This window comes from Schistocerca cancellata, chromosome 3 (assembly GCF_023864275.1).
Source record: "Schistocerca cancellata isolate TAMUIC-IGC-003103 chromosome 3, iqSchCanc2.1, whole genome shotgun sequence".
Classification (NCBI taxonomy): domain Eukaryota; kingdom Metazoa; phylum Arthropoda; class Insecta; order Orthoptera; family Acrididae; genus Schistocerca; species Schistocerca cancellata.
This window is the reverse complement of record NC_064628.1, coordinates 350,342,379-350,360,679: the sequence shown is the minus strand read 5'-3', so window position 1 is coordinate 350,360,679 and position 18,301 is coordinate 350,342,379. Positions and strand designations below refer to the sequence as shown.

Here is an 18,301-nt window from a genome sequence, read left to right as displayed (position 1 = left end):
AAGCCAGGAAATAAATACAAGTAGCTCTTAATATCACAACGTTGTAAGTACCCAGAAGAATTATATCGACAACCATATCACCGTTGTAGGTGCAGTATGTTGATAATAAATAAATACTTCGTACTGTTTTTGTCTTTTATTCAAACCTCAATATCATGTAAGGTTTTTAGGCAACTGTCGGCTTGGAATCGTGGACGAAATAGCACCGAGATAAGTGTATCCGCAGGAGTTGTGGATTTGGATACCTGCTATTGTGGACTAGATTAAGTAAGAAAATCCCTGTTCGTAGATCTCAATAACGTGACCCGATCTAACATTCCGAAGAATCCCATGAATCGTTATTGAAAGTTGGTGATGTCAGGACAAGAAGAGTCAAGGCGCCTCTGAACATGGTGAAGAAACGGCGTCATAAAACTGCCGAAAGGTGTTTCAATGTTTAGAGAAACAGTCTGTGTAATACGACCATTGATAACACTTTCTGAACTTGAAAGAAGGATGATGGCGTCAAAAACTTATTTTTTTCTACGTGGAACGTCTTGTGGCACTGCTCGAAAATTCAGTATAGCATTTTACTTTCTGCGCTGTTAAGCTGAGTTGGCTAAATACTGACTGAAACAGCATCGACGCTTACAGTGAGGTGACAGAAGTCATGGGATGCCTCCTAATATCACATCGCACGTCCACTGGCCCGGGGTGGTGCGGCAGATCGATGTGGTGCGGACTCACCAAGCCCCTTCTGATATACTGAGCCAAGCTGCCTGTATAGCCTTCCACGATTGCGAAAGTGTTGCCAGTGCAGGATTCTCTGCACGCACTGACCTCTCGATTGTGTCCCACAAATGTTCGATGGGATTCATCTAGCGCGATACGGGTGACCAAATCGTTCGCTCGAACTGTCCAGAACCTCATTCAAACCAGTCACGAACAATTGTGGCCTAGTTACATGGCGCACTGCCATCCATCGTTGTTTGGGAACATGCAGTCTATGAATGGCTCTAAATTGTTTGCAAGTAGCCGAACATAGCCATCTCCCAATGATCGGTTCATTTGAACCAGAGGAACCAGTTCATTCCATGCTAACACAGCCCGCACCATTATACAGCCACCACCAGCTCGCACAGTGTCTTGTTGACAACCTTGGTCTAAGGCTTCATGAGTCCGTGGCACATTCGAACCCTATTATCAGCTCTTACCAGCTGAAATCTGGAGTCCTCTGGCGAGGCCGAAGTTTTCTAGTCATCTGGGGTCCAACCGATATGGTCACGAGCCCAGCTGAGGCGCTGTCATCCTGTTAGTAAACACACTTCTATTGGGTGTCTGCTGCCATAGCACTTTAATGGCAAATTTCGCAGAACTATGCTAATGGATACGTTCTTCGCACGTCCTACGTGGATTACAGTGATGTTTCGCGCGGTGTTGATCGTCTGTTAGCACTGACAGCTCCACGCAAGCGCCACTGCTCTTTGTCGTTAAGTGAAGGCCTTCGGCCACTGCGTAGTCCGTGATGAAATATAATGCCTGAAATTTGTTGTTCTGGGAAGACTTTAGACACTGTGCTTTTCGGAATATAGAATTGCCTAACGATTTCCGAAATGGAATATCCCATACGTCTTGTTCCAACTACATTCGGCGTTCAAAGTCTGTTAATTCCCGTCGTACGGCCATAGTCACGTTGGAAATATCCTTCATGAAACACCTGAGGAATGACAGTCCCGACATTGCACTGCCCTGTTACGTGTGCCTTGTGTATTCGCTACTACCGCCATCCATGTATGTGCATATCGCTAACCCATGACTTTTGGCACTTCCGTATATATAGCATGTGAATAACAGACTTTTGATGGTACGTGTGTGTCCTCGTTGCAGAGACGCCACGTGCAATCAAAAATATCCGGATACCCCTATGTAATACGGAACTGACCACTAGATATCACGAGAGCAGACTCGCCACTATATAAAAGGAGATGGGGACTATAGTGTTGTCAGTAGAGGAGCAATAAGAGCAGAATGGCTCTGTCAGGATAGCTGGGTAATTTCCAAAGTGGTCTACTCACTGGATGCCATCTGAGTAAAGAATCCATTACAAACATTTACACCCTACTAAAGCCGTCCAAGTGCGCTATAGGTGGCTTGATTGTGGAAACGCGAAGGACCAACCACTCGTAAACAAAAACTAGGGATACGACATGTACAGGACTCGGCGAGCACTGCAGAAGGTGGCTGTAAGAATCGCATGAAATCAGCGGAAGGAATTAGCTGTGAGTTGTAAAGTACTGTCAACAGTCAATCAATGAGGGTAGGCTTGTAGGACGTGACATATAATGACGTTGAGAAACGCTCCAGGTGGACTGTGGAAGGCATCTTCCTCCTCGATATGCACGCACAGTTTGAATGCATTGCGTTCAGCAAGTGTATATTGAGTATGGAGACATGTTATAGTGCTGTGTAGGAGTAATCTGCTGAATTACAGGCCCATATCACTAACGTCGATTTGCAGTAGGTTTTTGGAACATTATGAATTACCTCGAAGAAAACGATTTATTGACACATAGTCAGCACTGATTCACAAAATATCGTTCTTGTGAAACAAAATTAGTTGTTTATACTGATGAACTAATGAGTGCTATCCACAGGGGATGTCAAATTGATTCCATATTTTTTTATTTCGAGAAGGCTTTAGATACTGTTCCTCACAAGCGTCTTCTAACCAAACTGCGTGCTTTGGAATATCGCCTCGGTTGTGCGATTGGATCCGTGATTTCCTGTCAGAAAGGTCACATTTCATAGTAATAGTCTGAAAGTCATCGAGTAAAACAGAAGTGATATCCGGCATTCCCCAAAGAAGTGTCATAGGCTTTCTATTGTTCCTGATCTATATTAACGACATAGGAGACTATATGAGTAGCCCTCTTAGATTGTTTGCAGATAATACTGTCATTTACCGTCTTTAAAGTCATAAGATGACCAAAACGAATTGCAAAATGATTTAGATAAGGTATCTGTATGGTGGGAAAAATGGCAGTTGACCCTAAAAAAGAAAAGTGTGAAGTTATTCTTATGAGTACTAAAAGAAATCCGCTAAATTTCGATTACGCGATAATTCACACAAATCTGAAGGCCGTAAATTCAATTAAATACTTAGGGATTACAATTACAAATAATCTAAATTGGAACAATCACATAGATAATGTTGTGGGTAGAGCAAATCAAAGACTGCGATTCTTTGGCAGAACAGTTAAAAGGTGCAACGGGTCTACTAAAGAGACTGATTACACCACGCTTGTCCGCCCTATTCTGGAGTATTGCTGTGTGGTGTGGGATCCGCATCAGGGGGGACTGACGGATGACATCGAAAAAGTTCAAAGACGAGCAGCTCGTTTCGGATAATCGCGAAATAGGGGAGATAGTGCCACAGACATGGCACGTCAAAAGGAGTGTCAATCATTAAAAGAAAGGCGTTTTTCGTTGCGACGCGATGTTCTCATCACCAATTTTCTCTTCCTATTGCGGAATCATTCTATTGGCGCTCACCTACATAGGCAGAATTGATCATCACGATAAAATACGAGAAATTAGGGCTCGCACAGACAATTTTAAGTGGTCGTTTTTCCAGCTCGCCGTTCGATAGTGGAACGGTAGAGAGGCAGCTTGAAGGTGGTTCACCGAACCCTATGCCAGGCAATGTATTATAAATAGCGGAGTAATGATGTAGATGTAGATATATGTCAACGCGATTTAAACAGCGCCCTGTTATCGAATTTTTAACTCCTATAGATTCATCGCCGTTTAAAGGCTGTTTGTGGTGACGATGCTGTTAATAGGCCTACTGTAAATCGGTGGGTAGCAAAATTTCGTGGTTGCGAAGTCGGAGAAGCCGTAATTGTTGATGAAACGCAGCGGACGTCTGATCACTGCCGCAGACGATAAATATAGCAAACTCGCCGACGACCTGACCGGCGAATCACACAAAAGCGTATCGTAAACCGTATTGGAATATTATTGAACAGTTAGGATACCGCAAAATCTGTGCAGGATGGTACAACGCCATCTCACAGACGAGAACAAACGGCGCCGGTTGGAATGCTGCGAGCAACTTCTGCGGCCCTACTCTGACAGAGGAGACGTCTTCCTTTTGAATATTGTGACGGGGGAAGAGTCATGTGTCTACCATTACGACCCAGAAGACAATGAGCGCTGAATATTGACATCCGTGTTCTCCTCAGGCGAAAAGGTTCAAAAGGCAACCACCTGCAAGAAAGTTCTTTTGACAATTTTTTGGTATGAGCACTGAATTATGTGACCTGTTGTCTGGTACCAGAGCAACAGTAAAATATTTTCAGTACATAGACATTCTAAAACACCTCCGATGTCGTGTTAGAAGCAGCGTGGCGCCAGTAATCTTCCAACATGACAACGCACCTCCTTTGGCCCGGGGTAGTACAGCAGCTCGATGTTGCACGGACTCAACAAGTCGTGGGAAGTCCCCAGCTGATATATTGAGCCATGCTGCCTCTATAACCTTCCCTGACTTCGCTTCCAGGCTGCTTCTAACACTACAAACACAACATCGGATGTCTTTAAGAGTCTCTTCTATACTGAGAAGAATTTACTGTTGCCCTGGTACCAGACCTAGCGCGCAGGTGAAAATGCTTCGCGAAAGCTAATGTTTGAACCGTTTCCACACCCTCCATCCCCCCCCCCCCCCCCAATCTTGCGCCTTGTGACGTTTATTTTCTTATAGTCAATACAGACCTCAGGAATAATCATTACCTCCAACTGTCAAGTTCGGGATTCGAGAAAAGTCGGACGAATTTTGCAGTGACAGAATGAAAAAGCTTGTTACACGTTGAGAGGAAAGTGTTAGTCTTAACGATGACTATGCTGAGAAATAAATACTTGAATGTACATTTTGCCTGAACTTCGGAGCTGTGTTGTTTCTGTTCCACATCCATTTGTTCATTACTTTTCAGCCAGCGCTCATACCACAATGGCTTTCGGCAGGGAGTTGGAAAAGAATGGAATACAGTGATCGAGCAGCTCCTCATAACCTACACATTTACATTAACAGTGTCAAGCTTTGCGTGGAGTGACGTAAAGAGTGACGCCACTGGAGAGTGGATCTGAAAACAAGTGATATGGAGTGATGAAGTGGGTGGGGCTTGGTTCCTAACTGAACTTAAGAAAGCATTAAATGTGCAACACGTCTTACAGCACTGTGTACTTCTTACTGTAGAGGACCATTTCGGAGACGATGACAATGCACCTGTTATAAAGCAGCACATATGAGACAATGACCTATGGATAATGACGTTCCTGAAATGGATAGGTTTGTCCAGAGTCCTGACGTGAACACAAAGAAAATATATGGGATGAGTTAGAACGCTGAGACAGCTGCAAACCCCCAGTTTCCAATATCTGTACCTTGTTTGGTTTCGGATCGTGAGGAAGAATTTGCTGCCATTCCTCCAGAGTCCTTCGGACACATCACTGACAGTGTACCCAGTGAATTCAAGCCTTCATAAAGGCGAAGGATGGTATCTCAACTAAAATGTGTACGGAAACTTTTGATCACATACTGTAAATTTCTGGAGGGAGCTGTGGGCTTGATACTGCACGCGAAGCTTCGTCTGAGCCACTAGTGTTAACCATATTTGCGAATCACAACATTCTACATACATCACTAACCTTCCCAAGTTATTCTCAAGTTGTGACTTTCCGCCTGTAGAAGGTTTTCACCTCAGGGGATGCTTGCCGTGTAGTCCTCACAAGAAGTGTGGATGTTGCCTTCGCAGCGACAGTACATAAGACTCTAAAATCAGACGTGTTTTAGAATGAAGAAATATAAACACTGATACTTGCCTGTTTAAGTCAGTTTTAAGGCAGTCTTGTTTAAAGTGCTACACAGTATTTTTAAATAGTGCCAGGAGATGCGCCTTGTGTACTGAAACTAATATCACCTGAATAAATTCTTGTAGCAATTGATGGTGTAGCTACATCAATACGTGGTGTGTGGCTGGAGGGTACTTCGTACCACAACTAGCATCTTCTCTCCCTGTTCCACTCCCAAACAGATCGAGGGAAAAATGACTGAATATATGCCTCTGTGCGAGCCCTAATCTCTCTTATCTTACCTTTGTGGTCTTTCCGCTAAATATAAATTGGCGGCAGTAGAATTGTACTGCGGTCAGCCTCAAATGCTGGTTCTCTAAATTTCCTCAGTAGCGATTCACGAAAAGAACGCCTCCTTTCCTCTAGAGACTCCCACCCGAGTTCCTGAAGCATTTCTGTAACACTCGCGTGATGATCAAACCTACCAGTAACAAATCTAGCAGCCCGCCTGTGAATTGCTTCTATGTCCTCCCTCAATCCGACGTGATAGGGATCCCAAACGCTCGAGCAGTACTCAAGAATAGGTCGTATTAGTGTTTTATTAGCGGTCTCCTTTACAGATGAACCACATCTTCCGCTCGAGCAGTACTCAAGAATAGGTCGTATTAGTGTTTTATAAGCGGTCTCCTTTACAGATGAATCACATCTTCTTTTTAGTTGTAGCACCTGTCACACATACGTGCATTTTTCATCTGTAGAAAGTATTTAAAATAACGGATGTACGTACATGAGACAAATGTTACATCTAAAAACATAAATGTGTGGTCATTCCTATTTGTTCATAGCTTTGTATTGTATAGTATTGTATGTTAACCGGGGGCGTAGAAACGACGGAGAGGCTCCGTCCCCGCCGCAGCCGCAGTGGTCCACAACCCCACGACGACTACCGCAGTCCACTTCACTCCTCCGCCGCCCCACACCGAACCCAGGGTTATTGTGCCGTTCGGCCCCCAGTGGACCACCGCCCCTCCCTCCCCCGCTCCCCCCCTCCCCCCGGGAACGTCTCCCACCAGACGAGTGTAACCCTTGCGGTTCAAATGGCTCTGAGCACTATGCGACTTAACTTCTGAGGTCATCAGTCGCCTAGAACTCAGAACTAATTAAACCTAACTAACCTAAGGACGTCACACACTTCCATGCTCGAGGCAGGATTCGAACCGGCGACTGTATAGGTCTCTCGGCTCCAGACTGTAGCGCCTAGAACCACACGGCCACTCTGGCCGGCGTATCCCCTATGTTTGCGTGGTAGAGTAATGGTGGTGTACGGGTACGTGGAGAACTTGTTTGCGCGGCAATCGCCGACATTGTGTAACTAAGGCGGAAGAAGGGGAACTAGCCCGCATTCGCCGAGGCAGATGGAAAACCGCCTAAAAACCATTCACAGACTGGCCGGTTCAGTGGACCTCGACACAGATCCGCCAGGCGGATTCGTGCCGGGGACCAGGCGCTCCTTCCCGCCCGGAAAGCAGTGCGTTAGATCGCACGGCCAACCGGACGGGTCTGTTCTTAGCTTACTCGCGAACTTTATTGTACTTGCATTTTTGCATACATATATAGCTGTAAAATATCAGATATCTTTGGAAAAAAGTATAAAAATCACTATAAATGGTTACTGATGTGTAGATTAAAAATCGAATTATAACTTTAGGCAAATCGATCCTTGTTAAGTAGCGGGAGGATACAGCAGACGATAGGACCATTAAAATTTTCAAAACTACCGTCAGCTGTAATGTCAGTACCAATTTATTGGCAATCAGTTGCGACGGTATACTTCATCGTCATCAGGTCCCCCGAACGTATAGCGGCTGAAATTTCCAAAAAGACGGCCGTGAGACCGCAAACAGAAGAACTTCACCATGTGTTGTTGCTTACTACAAGAGCTGAGGGAAATATCGGTTATTTTCACGTGGGACTGTCTTCCGGGAAAATTCAGCCACTATACATCCAAGGGGCCTGGTGATGAAGTGTAACGTTGAAACAGATTGCCTCTAAATTGGTATTGGCATTACAGCTGATGGCAGCGCTGAAAATTGCAATGGGGCTATTAAGTTGCCTGAGGATGCACCACTATCACAGCATTTAACAGCAGTGATTTTAATTTTCCAGATGACGGTGGCGGAGACAGCTATGGACATCTCGAGTGCTTGTTTCAAAGTCAAGTGCCTTGTGAACTTAGAACAACTTGCTGAAACACACAACCGTCGAAGACTCTAAGGACATATTGTAAGTAGGCTGTTACATTTTTATATTGGTAACTCCATGTAGCGCTCTGTATGAAAATCACTGGCTGTGCTGTGTGCAGTCTGTGGCTGGGTGTCATTGTTGTAATATTCGCTATTGTAGTGTTGGGCTGTTGGCTGTTACAAGCGCATAGCGTTGCGCAGTTGGAGGTGAGCCGCCAGCAGTCGTGGATGTGGGGAAGTGAGATGCCGGATTTTTGAGAGCGGATGATCTAGACGTGTGTCCATTAGAAACAGTACATTTGTAAGAATCGATGTCATGAACTGCTACATATATTCTGACTTTTGAACACTATTAAGGTAAATACATTGTTTGTTCTATATCAAAATCTTTCATTTGCTAACTATGCCTATCAGTAGTTAGTGCCTTCAGTAGTTTAAATCTTTTATTTAGCTGGCAGTAGTGGCGCTCGCCGTATTGCAGTAGTTCGAGTAACGAAGATTTTTGTGAGGTAAGTGATTTGTGAAAGGTATAGGTTAATGTTAGTCAGGATCATTCTTTTGTAGGGGTTATTGAAAGTCATACTGAGTTGCGCTAAAAAAAATATTGTGTGTCAGTTTAGTGTTGATCAGAATAGGTAAAGAGCGAAATGTCTGAGTACGTTCAGTTTTGCTCATATCAATACAGTATGTTTAAGTTTCAGTTATAGATGTCTCATCGAGAAAGCGTCCTTTAAATCTAGCAATATCGACGTATTTTCCATAATTTCCATAATGCGCATTACCATGAGGGAGGGTGGGTTGGAGGGGGCGGGGGGAAGTTATACCCACTCTAAAAAAATTAAAAAATTCGCTCATTGTTGTCGACTTACATTAACAAAATAATATTTAAAGAGATACTGATAGGTAAGTACGGTAAGTAGAATCTAGAGCCTGAAAATATCTTTTAGCACAATTTTCACAATATCAGGGTACTTTCAGTGTCGTGTACTACCAGTGAAGGGGAGGGGTGGGGGTCGGGGGTGCAGATACTTTACGCTCACTGCAGAAAAATCAAGTTTTGTTGGCCACAGCAGAAAAATCAAATTTCGTTTAATTATTATTGACGTATACTCACAACATGCTTTTTAAACAGATACTGACGTGTAACTATGATGTTGAACCCGAAAATACTGAATATGACATTTAGTTGGACAGTAACATCTCTTACTAGTGCTTAAGTTTCTGGCTTGAGTTTAACTGAAGGATTTAAAGCTTTGTGGAAGCTGGTGAAGAAGTCATCACAAACACCAAATACTTTTTCATAATTTTTAAATATAAAATAACTCACTAGATAAAATATTTTCGGAAGGTGGGCATAAGGACCCTCTACCTCTTGGTGTCTGCGACTGTTATCTTGATTTAGTGTTAATCCGTGACCTGAAGATGAGATTCGACCGGAACTGGTTGTCTACAGATAAATAATGGTCTTTGGACATTTCCATTACAAAATTCTCGGACTTATTGAGGGGAGTAAGTACATGATAGTTTGAATACGAGCCGGCCGCTGTGGTCGAGCGGTTCTAGGCGCTTCAGTCCGGAACCACGTGGCTGCTATGGTCGCAGGTTCGTTATCCTGCCCTGGGCATGATGTGTGTGATGTCCTTAGGTTATTTAGGTTTAAGTAGTTCTAAGTCCAATAGCGCTTAGAACCATTTCTTTGAATACGAATCAACGTCCGGAAACGTCACCCAACGACGTTACAGAGCGTCACATTTATAGGCTCCAGCGGCTGTAAATGTAAGAATATACAGGGTTACTCTGTGACGATGTTACAAACTTTCTAGGATGATGGAGAAGGAGGAGAAACGTATCAATTTGAGGTAAGAGTCCGTGTACCGGAAACAAATGAGTCGAAAGTTATAAGCGGAAACCGTTCTTACACCTTTGACCGTGAAATACATGTACTGGTACCGTTGCTGCTAAGATTGTAGGGTAAGCAACTTCCAGAGCTGGTAGGATGGACTGAAACAAGAAAAAATGTTCAGTACATGTAGGCTCTAAAATGGATTCCCTCAGAGCTATGAGGACTTGTTCAGTATAGGAGATGTGTTTCTCCAGTAGTGACGATGAACAAGAGCTCATAGCTCATCTGATACGCATTTTAGATCCCCATGTTCACTGGAAATTTTTTCTTTGTTTTGGTCCGTACTACCGCTTCTGAAAGTTGCATACCCCACAGTTTTAGCAACAACATTATTCGTATATGTATTCCACTGTCAAAGGTATCAGAACGGTTTCCGCTTATACCTTTTGACTCGTTTGTTCCCGATAGAGGGGCCCTTACCTCAAATTGATACATTTATGCTTCTCTAACATCCCCTGTATATACGTAAAGTACAAACTCGAGCGCCTATGATTTTGACACTTTGTAGCGACTTAGGATGAAATTTCCGAAAATGAGTACCTGTTCAAAATATTATGTATTCACTTTCTCTACAAGTCCTATATGTTTGTAACGGAAATTTCCGAACACCCTGTAATACTGAAAACAGCTTATGGTGGTTGCATAAAGCCATTCTTTAAAATACGTTACAGCAGACACATGGTGCAAGAATTGTAAGAAAATGAAAAACCTTCAGCCGTCGTTATGATGTCATTTATTGTATGGCTACTAGTATCGGTACTTCAGCGCGCACCATCTCAAGGTCTTAGTTGATGGTGAAGACGTTATTACCATCCGTTTATACGATGCATCAGTGGCTAACAACAGGTTTACGCAGACTAGGGAGACGACATCACAGTTACGGGTAGTCTGCGTAAACCAGTTGTTGGCCACTAATTCATCATATACAGGGTGGTCCATTGATAGTGACCGGGCCGAATATCTCACGAAATAAGCATCAAAAGAAAAAACTACAAATAAGGAAACTCGTGTAGCTTGAAGGGGGAAACCAGATGGCGCCATGGTTGGCCCGCTACATGGCGCTGCCGTAGGTTCAAATGGCACAGAGCACTATGGGACTTAACTTCTTTGGTCATCAGTTCAAAATGGCTCTGAGCACTATGGGACTTAACATCTATGGTGATCAGTCCACTAGATCTTAGAACTACTTTAACCTAACTAACGTAAGGACATCACATAACACCCAGTCATCACGAGGCAGAGTAAATGGTCATTAGTCCCCTAGAACATAGAATTACTTAAACCTAACTAACCTAAGGACATCACATACATCCATGCCCGAGGCAAGATTCGAACCTGCGACCGTAGCGGTCGCGCGGTTCGAGATTGTAGCGCCTAGAACCGCTCGGCCACTCCGGCCGGCGCTGCCTTAGGTCAAACGGATATCAACTACGTTTTTTAAATAGGAACCCCCATTTTTAATACATATTCGTGTAGTACGTAAAGAAATATGAATGTTTTAGTTGGACCACTTTTTCCGCTTTGTGACAGATGGCGCTGTAATAGTCACAAAAGTATAAGTACGTGGTATCACGTAACATTCTGCCAGTGCAGACGGTATTTGCTTCGTGATACATTACCCGTGTTAAAATGGACCGTTTACCAATTGCAGAAAAGGTAGATATCGTGTTGATGTATGGCTATTGTGATCAAAATGCCCAACGGGCGTGTGCTATGTATGCTGCTCTGTATCCTGGACGACATCATCCAAGTGTCCAGACCGTTCGCAGGATAGTTACGTTATTTAAGGAAATAGGAAGTGTTCAGCCACATGTGAAACGTCCACCACGACCTGCAACAAATGATGACGCCCAAGTAGGTGTTTCAGCTGCTGTCGCGGCTAATCCGCACATCAGTAGCAAACAAATTGCGTGCGAATCGGTAATCTCAAAAACGTCGGTGTTGAGAAGGCTATATCAACATCGATTGCACCCGTACCATATTTCTATGCAGCAGGAATTGCATGGCGACGACCTTGAACGTCGTGTGCAGTTCTGCCACTGGGCACAAGAGAAATTACGAGACGATGACAGATTTTTTGTACGCGTTCTATTTAGCGACGAAGCGTCATTCACCAACAGTGGTAACGTAAACCTGCATAATATGCACTATTGGGCAACGGTAAACACACGATGGCTGCGACAAGTGGAACATCAGCGACCTTAGCGGGTTAATATGTGGTGCGGCATTATAGGAGGAAGGATAATTGGCCTCCATTTTATCGATGGCAATCTAAATGGTGCAATGTATGCTGATTTCCTACGTAATGTTCTACCGATATTACTACAGGATGTTTCACTGCATGACAGAATGACGATGTACTTCCGACATGATGGATATCCGGCACATAGCTCGCGTGCGGTTGAAGCGGTATTGAATAGCATATTTCATCACAGGTGGATTGGTCGTCTAAGCACCATACCATGGCCCGCAAGTTCACCGGATCTTCCGTGCCCGGATTTCTTTCTGTGCGGAAAGTTGAAGGATATTTGCTGTCGTGATCCACCGACAACGCCTGACAACATGCGTCAGTGCATTGTCAATGCGTGTGCGAACATTACGGAAGGCGAACTACTCGCTGTTGAGAGGAATGTCGTTAGAAGTATTGCCAAATGCACTGAGGTCGACGGAAATAATTTTGCGCATTTATTACATTAATGTGGTATTTACAGGTAATCACGCTGTAACAGCATGCGTTCTCAGGTAATGATAAGTTCACAAAGGTACATGTATCACATTGGAAGAACCGAAATAAAATGTTCAAACGTACCTACGTTCTGTATTATAATTTAAAAAACCTATCAGTTACTAACTGTTCGTCTAAAATTGTTAGCCATATGTTTATGACTATTATAGCGCCATCTATCACAAAGCAAAAAAAGTGGTCCAACTAAAACACTCATATTTCTTTACGTACTACACGAAAATGTAATAAAAAATTGGGGTTCCTATTTAAAAAAAAACGCAGTTGATATCCGTTTGACCTATGGCAGCGACATCTAGCGGGCCAACCACAGCGGCATCTGGTTTCCCCCTTCAAGCTAGACGAGTTTCGTTCGTTGTAGTTTTTTCGTTTGATGCTAATTTACTGAGATATTTGGCCCGGTCACTATCAATGGACCACCCTGTATACGACGCATCAGTGGCGAACGACAGGTTTACACATACCAGGGAGAGGACATCACAGTTAGTGCTACTCTGCGTAAACCAGTTGTTGGCCAGTGATGCATCGTATATATGGATCGTGATAACGCCTTCAGTATCAACTAAGGCCTGAAGATGGTGCACTGAAGTGTCGAAATTGTTAGGTATACAATAAGAAAGGGCGGCTGTGGGAGTCACGTTTTCTTACGATAGTGAACGGCCTTAGTCTCACACACCTCCTGTCACAAATTGGCTGCAATTATGGTCCTGTTTATAGGACACATCCTGGGGTAACATAGAATGGATAATTCTCTAGTGGAGGAAAGCTAAAGGGTACATTTCACCAGGCCTTGAAGGGGGTGGGGTCGGTCGTCTTCGTAACTCCCTCTGATATATCGAAAGTCCACCTACCTCGATATTCCTTCCTTCCCACGTCTCTTCACTCTGTAGTGACAGATATGTGCTAGGAAGTGTAAAGCAGCGTTTATGAAACCACTAACTGATACCTACCACAGAGAGGCCGCGAAAATCAGTTCCTGGAAGTTCATATTTAAAAAATCGGGCGTTCGGAGGATGCAGTCTACTCGCATAAAGCATTTAAAACTTAGACTGAATCTGCTTTTTAATCATACATCAACACATTAAATATCCATCTAGTCCGTATTTGATATGGTAAACTGTATCCTTCAAATATCACTGTCTGTACAACATTTTCACTCGGAAAGTAGCCTGGATTTTTGCAAGTCCGACCCGAATAATTTTCAGGATCTAATATCACAGATCCAAAATTTTTCGTGAGTTAAATATTCGGTCGTTTCACTGGTCTTCTTAGAAAGAAGTGCTCGCCAGAGTATTCCGTACAGAGAACAAAATATGCCACGAGGAATTTTTACTGCGACCAGAAAGTTCACACGCTCATAAATCTACAACTATTTCATTTAGAAACACCCAACCTCCATTAAAATGTTCGTAACTCCTGTCGCTTGAGTCACTACACGTTCTAACCGAAATAAACTCAATAGTTCTTCATCTTATGGACTATTTTTACTGGGCTATCTAAAGTGGTGTTATCCGTATGTCGGCCAGCAGGCGACTATATCGAGCTCCTCTACTCTCTGCCCACCTCACTACATTCATCTACATCTACATGTACATACATACTCCGAAATCCACCATACGGTGCGTGGCGGAGGTTACCTCGTACCACAACTAGCATTTTCTCTCCCTGTTCCACTCCCAAACAGAACGAGGGAAAAATGACTGCCTATATGCCTCTGTACGAGCCCTAATCTCTCTTATGTTTGTGGTGTTTCCGCAAATTGTAAGTTGGTGGCAGTAAAATTGTACTGCAGTCAGCCTCATATGCAGGTTCTCTAAATTTCCTCAGTAGCGATTCAAGAAAAGAACGCCTCCTTTCCTCTAGAGACTCCCACCCGAGTTCCTGAAGCATTTCCGTAAGACTCGCGTGATGATCAAACCTACCAGTAACAAATCTAGCAGCCTGCCTCTGAATTGCTTCAATTTCCTCCCTCAATCCGACCTGATAGGTATCCCAAACGCTCGAGCAGTACTCAAGAATAGGTCGTATAAGTGTTTAAGAAGCGGTCTCCTTTACAGATGAACCACATCTTCCCAAAATACTACCAATGAACCAAAGACGACTGTCCGCCTTCCCCACAACTGCCATTACATGCTTGTCCCACTTCATATCGCTCTGCAATGTTACGCCCAATATTCAATCGACGTGACTGTGTCAAGCGCTACACTACTAATGGAGTATTCAAACATTACAGGATTCTTTTTCCTATTCATCTGCTTTAATTTACATTTATCTATATTTAGAGTTAGCTGCCATTCTGTACACCAAAAACAAATCCTGTCCAAGTCATCTTGTATCCTCCTACAGTCACTCAACGACGACACCTTTCCGTACACCACAGCATCATCAGCAAACAGCCGCACATTGCTATCCACCCTATCCAAAAGATCATTTATGTAGATAGAAAACAACAGCGGACCTACCACACTTCCCTGGGGCACTCCAGATGATACCCTCACTTCCGATGAACACTCACCATCGAGCACAACGTACTGGGTTCTATTACTTAACAAGTCTTCGAACCACTCAAATACTTGGGAACCAATCCCATATGCTCGTACCTTAGTTAGGAGTCTGCAGTGGGGCACCCAGCCCAACGCTTAACACTAGCGCGGGAACAGCTTAATTCTGATTGGCTGTTGATCTAAACCAGGGGTCTCCAAACCACGGCCCGTGGGTCGAAACCGGCCCGCAAGGGCCGGGAAACCGGCCCGCGTTAGCAGGCCGGACACCCCCTGCATCCGGCCCGCCAGATATTTGAGGTGGGGCCTATACTGCCAACAATTGACTTTCGAGGCCTATCGCGACCAATACACCGCGACATTGTTGGAGCTCTGTCTTTACAAAGCGGAAGGTCAGGTTAAAATTGTGGCTATCCGCAATAAACAGACAGACCATTCTCCGTGCAATAGTGAAAAAAAAAGAACGGTTAACAGACTAGTGTGGCGAAAACATTTTAAGTAAAAAAATTGTTTGCATTTTATTCTACTTACAAGTCTGGTGCAAGTCTTTCAAATGGACGCCACTTCGGCGACCAGCCTTAGTAATCAATCATTATGGAAGATGCTTCTTAAGCGAGGTATCACTTTCTTTTTATTACGTTGTAAAATACACATAGCAAGTAAATCGTATAAAATATTTTTATTTAAAGGCAATTTAAAGAAAATACAATACCTGGTGTAGATAACGATATTGGATATTTTAGTTGTAATTGATGTATAAAAATAGCTGTAATTAATTTATATCTGGAAAACTCACAGTGTTAGAGTATTCACGTAAAGGGATTTAACATCTTAGTGATAATTAGTGACTTTTATGTAGCTGTAACTTTCCTTTCATAATTACCTCCAGTTGTAGATCAAGTTTACTGGTAGAGATAATCATCAGCGACTTCAAATGCTCATCACTTAATTTTGTTCTGTAAATACTTTTTGCATGTTTAATTTTGGAGAAAGTTTTTACACACAAATATTTAGTGCCAAAAACGAAAAAAAAGCCACGGGCAAATTTATGGAAATTTTGAAACTGTGTGGATGGAAGACACTTATAAAATTCCAGTAATGTTGATTTTGAATGTTTTTCTTTTAAACAGTTGCTACATTGCAAATCAATAATTTCAAACTGAAGTTTTGCCGGTAACGCTTCTATATCGACGTCAAAGGGATTTTGAAATATCTTGATATCGTTTGAATTTGCATCGATATCTGAAAAATGTGATTCAAAATTAATTTTTAAAGCGCCCAAAGCTTCAATTGCGAAAGTTACAAGAAACAGAATCCCAGTTTGCTGACTGAATGTTTCGCATGTATTAAATGCGTGAAGCATACATTGTTCAACTGAGATTGAAACAAAGCCATCTTTTGTCGAAAGGACTTAACATGCGTGTATAAATCAGGCAGAAACTGGTTTTCACCTTGCAATTTTAAATTAAGGTCATTCATATGTTTGGTTAAGTCTGTATAAAATGCTAGCTTCGATAACCGCTCACCGTTTCGTAACTCAGCCAGAGGACGATTCCTTTAGTTAAAAAAAATTTCAGTCACTGTTCGGAGTTAAAAAAACGGGTCAGAACTTTACCGCAGCTAAGCCAACGCAGTGCAGTATAATATTGCAAGTCGCTTTCCTCAGTATGTCAGTATCTTCAAGAAACTCGCGGAACTGGCGATGACTGGCAAGGGGAAGGCCTCAGACACTGCCAACCGATTCGGCTCAAATTTGGCAGGTCGCTTGTGTACTACCTAAAACGAAGGAATCTAAGATATTTTGAGGCAACGCCCGCGCTTTTATGAGAAAATCACCCCTAAATATTATGACAGCAATCGACTAAAAATTGGTGAAATCCATAGATAATAGCAAATAGAGCATTTTTCATCATCAGGTATGGGGTCCGAAAATGCATACTTTTCCAGAAATCGAAGTAAGAAACTTTTACAACCTACGCTTCTGTACCCACATGGTAAGCCTTTTTCGCCGACAGCATCGATAGCACAACGGCCAAGGTAACTGGCTGGGAGTCGGAGTATCCGGGTTCGAATCTCGAAGAAACATAGCGCATGTTCTTCTTTTCGTTTGTAATTTTCCATATCTCAGTTGATAGTGATAGGAAGGTTAATAAGGTAAGTCAATCAATAAGGAATGATAATAATAAGGTAGGCAAATAACCCTCCTATCCCTATCAATTGAGATATGGAAAAATACAAACGAAAATAATAACATCCGCTAGGTTTCTTCGAGATTCGAACCTGGGTGTTCCGATTCCCAGACAGTTACGTTTTTTTCTTTTTGTCATTTTGTTTGTTGTTGATCGTTGGGTATGGTCGTTGCGGAAGTCACATCCGTTCAAGTTCGTTTGTTGATCCTTCCACTCAGTTTTTTTTTTTTTTATTACAGAGGTCAACCAGCTCTCTGACCGAACGACTTAGCTACCGTGCCGGCTTTACCTTGTTCGTTGGGTTATCGGCGCTGTCGGCGCAGAGCGTTTACCATGTGGGTACAGAAGCAGCAGTTGTAAAAGTTTCTTTCCTCGATTTCTGGAAAAGTTTGCGTTTGCTGACCCCATACCTGGTGATGAAAAATGCTCTATTTGCTATTATCTATCGATCCCTCCAATTTTGAGTCAATTGATCGTCATAACTTTCAGGGGTGATTTTCTCAAAATCGTGGGGGTGTTGACCAAAAAAGTTTAGAGTCTTTTGTTTTAGGTTGTACACAAGCGACCTGCCAAATTTGAGCCGAATCGGTTGGCCGTGTCTGAGGCCTTCCCCTTGTGAGTGCATGGGATCTGATATAATTAACAACTGAAATAACTGGCTTTAAAACTTCTGACATATCTAAATGTTTTCCACACAAGACTGTTGGTGAACAATACAATTCACTACTAATGGTTTTGAGCAAGGGTCATTTTCTACGACCTTAGAAAGGAGAGCAACAACACCTTTATTTTTCCCACTGGGTAGATCTTGGCCCTTATGACTTCGTGGAGGAGTCAGTGTGGCACGCGGACTAAAAAATTTGGAGACCCCTGATCTAAACGACCAATCAGAA

The 18,301-nt window shown here is 43.0% G+C and overlaps 1 protein-coding gene across 1 annotated transcript in view; it reads right to left on the bottom strand.

Moving 5' to 3' along the window:
- The window catches only part of LOC126175037 (prolactin-releasing peptide receptor-like), a 309,550-nt gene that overhangs the window by 289,029 nt on the left and 2,220 nt on the right, over positions 1–18,301 (bottom strand). The window lies entirely within an intron of this gene.